The sequence below is a fragment of the Sinocyclocheilus grahami genome, unplaced genomic scaffold, assembly GCF_001515645.1.
Source record: "Sinocyclocheilus grahami isolate Dianchi unplaced genomic scaffold, SAMN03320097.WGS_v1.1 scaffold1149.1, whole genome shotgun sequence".
NCBI lineage: Eukaryota > Metazoa > Chordata > Actinopteri > Cypriniformes > Cyprinidae > Sinocyclocheilus > Sinocyclocheilus grahami.
This window is the reverse complement of record NW_015506328.1, coordinates 362,968-372,418: the sequence shown is the minus strand read 5'-3', so window position 1 is coordinate 372,418 and position 9,451 is coordinate 362,968. Positions and strand designations below refer to the sequence as shown.

The window sequence follows — 9,451 nt, the reverse complement described above, 5'->3', positions numbered from 1 at the left end:
ATATAACTTTTTTATTTTAAAAACAAACAAGCAAGCCCTGTCCAGATTTAATGGATTTAATGGTAATGTAACGCATTACTTTCCATAAAAATACACACACACATACTCACGCACTCACACACACGCACTCACACACTCGCACACACACACGCACTCACACATACGCACTCACACACACACACACACAAACACGGACTCGCACACACACTCACACACATACTCGCGCACTCACACACACGCACACTCACACACACTCACACACACACACACACTCTCTCTCACACACACACACACACACACACGGACTCGCACACACACACGGACTCACACACACACACTCGCGCACTCACATACTCACGCACTCACACACACGCACACTCACACACACTCACACACACACTCACACACACACAAACACGGACTCGCACACACACACGGACTCACACACACACGGACTCGCACACACACACACACACGGACTCACATACTCACGCACTCACATACTCACGCACTCACACACATGCACACTCACACACACTCATACACACACACACACACTCTCACACACACACACGGACTCGCACACACACACGGACTCACACACATACTCACGCACTCACACACACGCACTCACACTCGTGATGACGATGCTGAACTTCATCTGTCTCTGCTGCAGCTCCACTGAGGGCGAGGAGGAAGAGGAAGTGGTTCACATGGGAAACGCCATCCTGTCCTTCTACTCGGCTCTGATCGATCTGCTGGGCCGCTGCGCTCCCGAGATGCACGTGAGTCTGTGTGGATCATCTCTTTCAGAACGTTTGATCGATTCAAGATTTATATTTGAACTTTTAACTGCTCAATTAAAAAGCTTAACTAGAGTAACATGAACATTCTCTTAAATATTGTGCTTGATGGACGGGTTTGACCTTTGCGCTTGAATCTTGCATCTTTTGCAGCGTCTCGCGCTTGAAACAGCGTCTAAAAACGTAGTACTCAAATTTAACTCATGTTCATTCATTTTTAGTGTTTTATTTTGATTGCTTTTATTTTAAAAGTATTTATTAATTTTTGTTTTACATTTTTATGGATATTTATTTTTAGTGTTTTATTTTGATTGCTTTTATTTTTAAATTATTAATTTTTGTTTTACCTTTTTATGGATATTTATTTTTAGTATGTTATTTTTGTGATTATAAATTGTTAGTTTTTATTTTACATTTATTTTTATTTACTTGTGTTTTATATTTTATTTTAAAATAATTAAGTTGACATTTTTATGATTTAATTTTGAATTGTTTTTTTATTTTAAGTGTTTTGTTTATTATTTATTTAATTTTACATTTTATGATTTAATCTTTAAATGTTTTGTTTTGTTTTGATTTATTTATTTATATGTATTTTAATTTTATTTTGGTAAGTGTTTTATTTTTATTATTTTTATTTTAAAATATATTATTTTAATTTTATATTTTTATCATTTAATTTTAATAAGTGTTTTTTTATTTTTATTTATTTAATGTTACATTTTATGATTTAATTGCATTTTATGATAACAAGTGTTTTGTTTTGATTATTTGAATTATTTATATTTTAATTTAATTTTGGTGTTTTTATTTTTATTATTTTTATTTTTAAATGTATTTTAATTTGACATTTTTTACATTTATTTAATCTCTATTATTATTATTATTATTATTATTATTATTATTATTATTTTATTTTCATTTTTGAATTTAAATAATTATTTGTTTATTTTAATTGTACTTTTTTAAAGTTATAACTTGCTAAATATATTTGCAGAAAAGTTGCATGAAATATGAAGGCAAATATTGCCCAAGCTTGTCTTAAACATATCCTTTATGTTCAGAAATAATATAAAATAAGAAAAAATGCATAATATTTCTTACCCAAAATGTAGACATTCAGTTTCAGAGGTCAAGACGACTGTCAGTAAAACAGCAGTAATAGATGATTATTAACAGTGAATGAAAACAGCAACATGCAAACATCAAATATCAGAATACAGTAGCAGTCTGTGGTGTATTATCAAAACTGTGATTCCATGATTTTTAAAAATAAAACAAAACATTACATTCAATTTAATCTCAGAAAATGATCAAAATCACGCAGCCGTGCATGGATGTTGATTGATCGTGATGCGAGCTGATGCTCTGATTGATTGATCTGGTCTCTCAGCTGATCAATAAGGGTAAAGGTGAAGCTCTGAGGATTCGTGCCATCCTTCGCTCTCTCGTTCCCACGGAGGATCTGGTCGGCATCATCAGCATCCCTCTCAAGATGCCCGTCGTCAATAAAGGTGCCAAACACTCTCCTAATTCTCACATTTTTAAAAGCTTCATCATAATTCATCCTTCTGCAAGTTCTGCTGTATATTCCTCAGCATGATGATGTTTCATTTTAAAGTGAAAAAACACAAAGGGATTGAAATGTTTTATCTAAGTAATTACATGATGCATGCAGTTTAATCAATCTAATTAATAGCAAATTATTGGCACATCAGTTTGTGCTAAGAAATGATGTGTGTGTGTGTGTGTGTGTGTGTCCGTCAGACGGCAGCGTGTTTGAGCCTGACATGTCGGCCACTTTCTGCCCGGACCACAAGGCCCCGATGGTGCTGTTCCTGGAGCGCGTGTACGGCATCGAGGACCAGAGCTTCCTGCTGCATCTGTTAGAGGTGGGCTTCCTGCCGGACCTGAGAGCCGCCGCCTCACTGGACACGGTCAGTGCTTTGAGAGGGGACCTGGGTACCCTAACAACTGCCCTAGCAACCACCCCAAGTACCCTAGCAACCACATAGCAACACCCTAGCAACCACCCCGAGTACCCTAGCAACCACCTTAGCAACCACCCCAAGTACCCTAGCAACTGCATAGCAACACCCTAGCAACCACACTGAGAACCCTATCTATCTATCTATCACATAGCAACCTCCCAGAACACCATAGCAACAACCTAGCAACCACCCCAAGTACCCTAGCAACCGCATAGCAACACCTTAGCAACCAACCCGAGTACACTAGCAACCGCATAGCAGCACCCTAGCAATCGCCCTGTGTACCCTAGCAACCGCCCCGGGTACCCTAGCGACCACCCTAGCAACCACCTCAAGTACCCTAGCAACTGCCCTAGCAACCACCCCAAGTACCCTAGCAACCACATAGCAACACCCTAGCAACCACCCCGAGTACCCTATCTATCTATCTATCTATCACATAGCAACCTCCCAGAACACCATAGCAACAACCTAGCAACCACCCCAAGTACCCTAGCAACCGCATAGCAACACCTTAGCAACCACCCGGGGTACCCTAACAACCGCATAGCAACACCCTAGCAACCGCCCCGGGTACCCTAGCAACTGCCCTAGCAACCACCTCAAGTACCCTAGCAACCGCGGAGCAACACCTTAGCAACCAACCCGAGTACCCTAGCAACCGCATAGCAGCACCCTAGCAACCGCCCCGGGTACCCTAGCAACTGCCCTAGCAACCACCTCAAGTACCCTAGCAACTGCCCTAGCAAACACCCCAAGTACCCTAGCAACCACATAGCAACACCCTAGCAATCGCCCTGAGTACCCTAGCAACCGCATAGCAACACCCTAGAAACCACCCTGAGACCCCAGCATCCATCTATCTATCTACCCATCTATCATCTTATAATTTCTATCTATCAATCTCTAATATTCTTTATTCAAACTTCAGACTTCATCTGAACACCTTCAAACCACAAGCTTTTAAACCACTTCAAATAGGCTTTCTCAAGCCAACTTCAAAGTTTGTTCACAAACGTTTCTTGTCTAGTTTAAAGTAAAAGTGAAGTAAATCAGTGTTGCTGTGCAGTGAATAGCCAATCAAATTCTGCAGTTCAAATCTGGATGTCGTCTGTTGCTCTGCATGTTTACAGGGTTTTCAGCGTCAGAGCGCCTTGTAAATATCTGCAGTTTAACGTGCATTTTAGGAACGCAAGTGCGCAAGTTCAGTTTATTTACACATTTGCTCAGTTTCCAACATTTCTGTGGATAGCAGTTTACGGCGTTTCACCAGTATTCCAGTATTCAGATTTTGAAGAATTTAAAACATAAATGTTAGTATTGTAACCTGCAGTGTGAAATAGTCATTATTATTAAATTACGGTAATTATAATTATTAATTTACAACAGTAGTATATTTATATCTCCATTTTTATAATTAGTTAAAATAATAATAAGCACTGTATACGTGCATCTTTCTATATACATGATATTAAAATAGAAACAAAATCAAACTAAAAAAATCTAAATAAAACTCTTACAAAAGACAAAAGATGAAATATTTTGTTTACTTGTCATGTGAGCAATATGTTGAGTTTATTAATTAAATATTCAAATGAGATATCTGGCAGACTTCATATATTTAACATGTTTCCAACATTTCTGTAGATGTCTGTAGAGTTTACAGCATTTAACCAATATTACACACAAATATAAACTTGAATGTTATGAATGATTTAAAACATAAATATTAGTATTGTAACTTGCAGTATAAAATTATAAAATAATTTATTATCAAATATTTTACAGGACAATTGTGATTTGCAACAGTAATATATTTATATCTTGTTACATCTTGTTTCAAAGCAGCTTCACAGAAATAAACAAGAAAAAACTGTTTATGTTGTAAAATTCATCAGTTATGAAACTATGAGTTCAGTTTTTGTTTCGTTGTTTTGGTTTGTTTTTTATGTTTTGTTTAGACTGTAAACTCTTTTTTTTAAGTCGCTTTGGATGAAAGTATCTTCAGCAGCTTTACCCTTAATGATGCATGGTTTTAACTGCTAAATCAAAGGATTCGACGTTAAAGACGAAGAAAGTCAGTGTTTGTGTGGTTAGTGAATTTGTTTCTCTACACCGCTGTGAACGGACTAAAAATCTCTCAAAACTCAAAACACAGCGGCACTTCAGATGTGATAACGAAACCCTCCTGCAGCGTTTCAGATGAGTCATTTACCGTTTGAGTCCTTTTGATTCATATGAATCATCTCTGAGGTGTTGTGTTCGTTCCCAGGAGGCTTTGCGCACCACAGAAACGGCTCTGGCTATGAACAGGTACATTGGTTCGGCGGTGCTGCCTCTGCTGACCCGCTGCGCTCCTCATTTCTCCGGCACAGAGCATCACGCCGCGCTCATCGACTCCACGCTCTACACCGTCTACCGCCTGTCCAAGGGCTGTTCGCTCACCAAAGCCCAGCGCGACGCCATCGAGGAGTGTCTGCTGGCCATCTGCAAGTGAGAACAGCTGCTCGTTATCATACAGTAATGAGCTCCTGATCACCCTGTCAGCCGCTTGACTGCACTTGAATGAATTTAAGGCCCCTTCACAGCAAGAACGATAACTGTAACGATAACGGCAATGAAGTCCACGGCAATAACGTCACAGAGGAACGATATTGTTGCAGTCCCATTCAGAGCGATCTTTTCCAGCTGATGTACGACAAAAAGATTGCAAGCCAATCAAAATCTTTCATGCTTCTTCATCAAAGCTGCAGCGAGCTTATAGTAAACACATTATGATCCGCTTGTGTGGACGCTAATGTAGTTATCATTATAGTTGTCATAGTTTTGTTATAGTTATCACTAATTATTGTTATAGTTTAAGTTAGTTTTGCCATTTCATTATAGTTATTGCTATAGTCATCGTTGTAGTTATGGTTATGGTTATATAATGCTGGTTTTAAGTGGTTAATAGGCCAGTAATAGAGCAGTATTGTCCGTCTGACAGCGGTTTGTGCGTGGCCTGGAGTCAGATCTCGTCCGTGTTTTGTGTTGTGTTCAGGTACCTCAGACCCTCCATGCTCCAGCATCTGCTGCGCCGGCTGGTGTTTGACGTGCCGTTGTTGTCTGAATGCTGTAAGATGCCTCTGAAGGTAAACACGTCTCACGATTACGTAACAGAGATTGTTTATACTTTGACTATATCTTCCGTTGCTCTGTAGTTTGACTCCACCCCTTCAGTTTGAGCCACGCCCACATTCATCATGCCATTTGACTCAGACGCCTCCCCTTATTTTAGCTCCGCCTCTCACTCATCAGCAGTGGATTTTTTTTTTGTCCATCGCTGCTCTTGTTTTGGGCTCTTTACTCATCTAATGTCCATTAATGACTCGTTAATGTAGTTTGTCTCGTTGCTCGTCATTAAATCATCAGGAAAAAGCTGCACTGGGGTGTGATTCATATTTAAATCGTTTTAATGAGTGTTTTAAAAAGGATGTTTCTGTGATGACGCACAGATGAAGTGTTTTTATATGAGAACTCTCTCTGAATGCCACTTGATCGTGTTTCACAGCTGTTGACGAATCATTACGAGCAGAACTGGAAGTATTACTGTCTGCCGTCTGGATGGGGGAGTTACGGTCAGGCGTCTGAGGAGGAGCTGCTGCTCACCAAGAAGATCTTCTGGGGAATCTTTGACTCTCTGTCTCAGAAGGTGAAGAGATTTGGGCACATGTGGCTGTACACTACCATTCATAAGCTTGGCGTCAGTAGGATTTTTTAAAATAAAGTGATGCTGTAATTCATCAAGGGTGGATTAAATGAATCTAAAGTAACAGTGAAGAGAAATCTTACCGACCCCAAGCGCATTAAGCGCTCATCTTCCGTCTTCTGAATGACTGTGTTTGCAGAAGTACGAGCAGGATCTGTTTAAGATGGCCATGCCGTGTCTGAGTGCCATCTCTGGAGCTCTACCGCCGGATTACATCGACTTCACACTCAGCAGCACGCTGGAGAAGCAGGTGTCTGTCGACACGCAGGGAAACTTCGACCCCAGACCCGTAAACACAGCCACGTACGTCAGACAGAACACAAATCATTTTTGAATCATTACATTTACGTTGGATATTTTAGATATAATATTTTAAAGAACGTCATAGAGCCAGGATATTTTTTTTAACTTGGCTTAATTGAAACAGTTTTTGTCGTGCACCATCTTATTTGACAAAAAATATAAATGCAACTTTTTTTTATAATAATAATTAAACAGCGTCGTCAGAGTTGGTATTGTGGCTTTATATATGATCAGACGGTTTAGTCACAAGTTCTTTTGAAACTTTTCATTGGTTAAATATTTATAAAACCCACAAACAGACATAAAGATTACCAGTAGCATTGATTTAAAACAATAAAAATAACAAAATATAATAGAGATAGAATGTGGTTGGGAAACACTGGGGTAAGTTACTCTGAAAAAGTAATTCATTACTAGTTACTAATTCCATCTTTAACCGTGTAATTAGATTACTGTAGTAATTACTCTCTATAAAAAGTATTGCATTACTTACTAATTACTCGAAGTCGAGCAATACAAGGAAAAACATGAAACTGCTTTTAATTCTTTCAAATAAATAATATCAAATTGCATAAATGATTCTTGAACTGACACAAGTATTTAAAGGATACATTAAAACATACATTTTAACGTTAGATGTTAAATCCACTATTGTTTGATATAGAATTGTTTTATAGTTTTTATAGTATTTAATGCAATTAAATGAGAAGTAATTGTAATTAACAGAAAAATAATCCCTTACTTTACTTTTTCAGGGGAAAAGTAATTAAATTAGTTATTAATTATTTAGTAATGCATTACACCCGACACTGATTAAAGCAATAAGCCCCAAGAAACCGTGGTTTACAGTGAATTTATAACAGCTAGGGGGCGCTGTTAGGTACGACGCGAAGCGGAGTTTATTGTACGTAGTTAGGTTTCACAAAATAAAACCGTGCAAATAAAGTGTAATGATATTAATAAACACAGTATTCTTCCACCAAACAATGTAGCGCCTCAGAAACAGTTGTGGTTGCTACAAAGTGGTTGCCGAGCAACACACAAACATGTATGTTACATTGTAGAGTCATTTACAACAGCGTTGAACGTGGCTCAGCCAATCAGAATCAAGGACCGGAAACCACTGAATTTAGGGGAAAATAAAAATGGATTTCATGTGACCCTAAATTAAAAGGAGTGTAATATTCACATTCACTCTCAAGCTTATTTCACTATTAATGAATATCATGATAAATATCGATATTGTATGATGATACTGTATTTTTGGCCGTGGACTGAGTCGCGTGACAGTCTGAGATGATTTGATCGACGCTTCTGTTTTCCTCTCAGCATCTGCCTGCCGGAGAAGCTGGAGTACATCGCAAACAAATACGCTGAACATTCCCATGAGAAATGGGCTGCTGAGAAGGTGAGAGAAACACATCCGCCAGCTGCTGGATTCAAGCACTGAAATGTTCATTAAACACGTGAGATTCTCGCCAGGGGCATCACGCTGATGTTTTGGTTGTTTGGTGGCTCCCGTCTGTGTTCAGGTGCTTCTGGGCTGGAAACACGGAGAAAACATCGACGAGAAAGCAAAAACTCACCCGATGCTGAGATCCTACAAGTCCCTGACGGAGAAGGTACAACACAGACACTCATTTACTCTTAAAATCTCCATCTTAATCTAGAGTCGACCGATAAGTGTTTTTTTTACTGGCCGATGCCGATATTTAGAAATCAGGGCAGCCGATATATGATACCGATTTGTTTTGTCTGATATGTTTGGCCCACCCCCCCCCCCCCCTTCATCTCATAAAAGTAAGTTTGAGTAAATGATTATTGCAGGGTACAAGATAGTAATAGTAGTAGTAGCCTAATTCAGAGTAATAATGCATGGCTCAAAACTTAAGTTCTGAAGCATGCTTTTTGTTTATGTTTGCTGACAGACACCAGTGTCTCCCACAGACTGCAAATGCAAATTTATTCTCCGCCAGCAGGAGGCGCTGTTGGAGCGTAGATATAGCGGTTTCCCCGGTAACGGCTGTAATCTAATAAGCACTGTGTTCACAAACGCTACTTTATCAGGCATTACAGGAAAGACGAAATTAAAATGACACCAAAGCTTTTCTGAAGACGGTCGTTTTTTTCAAAGATACATTCATATAAAAACACCAGCGCTGCATTTTAATTTTGAAACGTGCAGTGATCAGTTTATTCAATGAAGTAATAACTCAATGTATGAGAAACACTGGACACTGATATAAGTCAAATGGCCAAGTGATAACAAAAATAAAAGAGCTCACACGTATTACACAGCCTGCTGCTCATAACTGCTTAAGCGTGCACTGGCCACGAGCGAATATATGACATCGTGGAGGCTATTGTCGGACCTACACACACATCTCATAAGGAAAGTTATAATCAGCCCAGAAGTTTCATCTGAATTGCATGTGTTTCTACTTTCACATGCAAATGACTCGTTGCACTTATGAATATGATAACTCTCATCAATCCAGCATCAATTCTAGTAGGGTAAAACGTAATTACGCTCTCGAAACGGTCTGTTTTGCCCTGCCATCATTAGCTGAAGCTGTGTGTGAACAAGAAGCGGCTGCAGAGTGTGA

General features: G+C 38.9%; 1 pseudogene; it reads left to right on the top strand.

Moving 5' to 3' along the window:
* LOC107567341 (ryanodine receptor 3-like) overlaps positions 1–9,451 on the top strand; it is a 151,036-nt pseudogene that overhangs the window by 82,163 nt on the left and 59,422 nt on the right.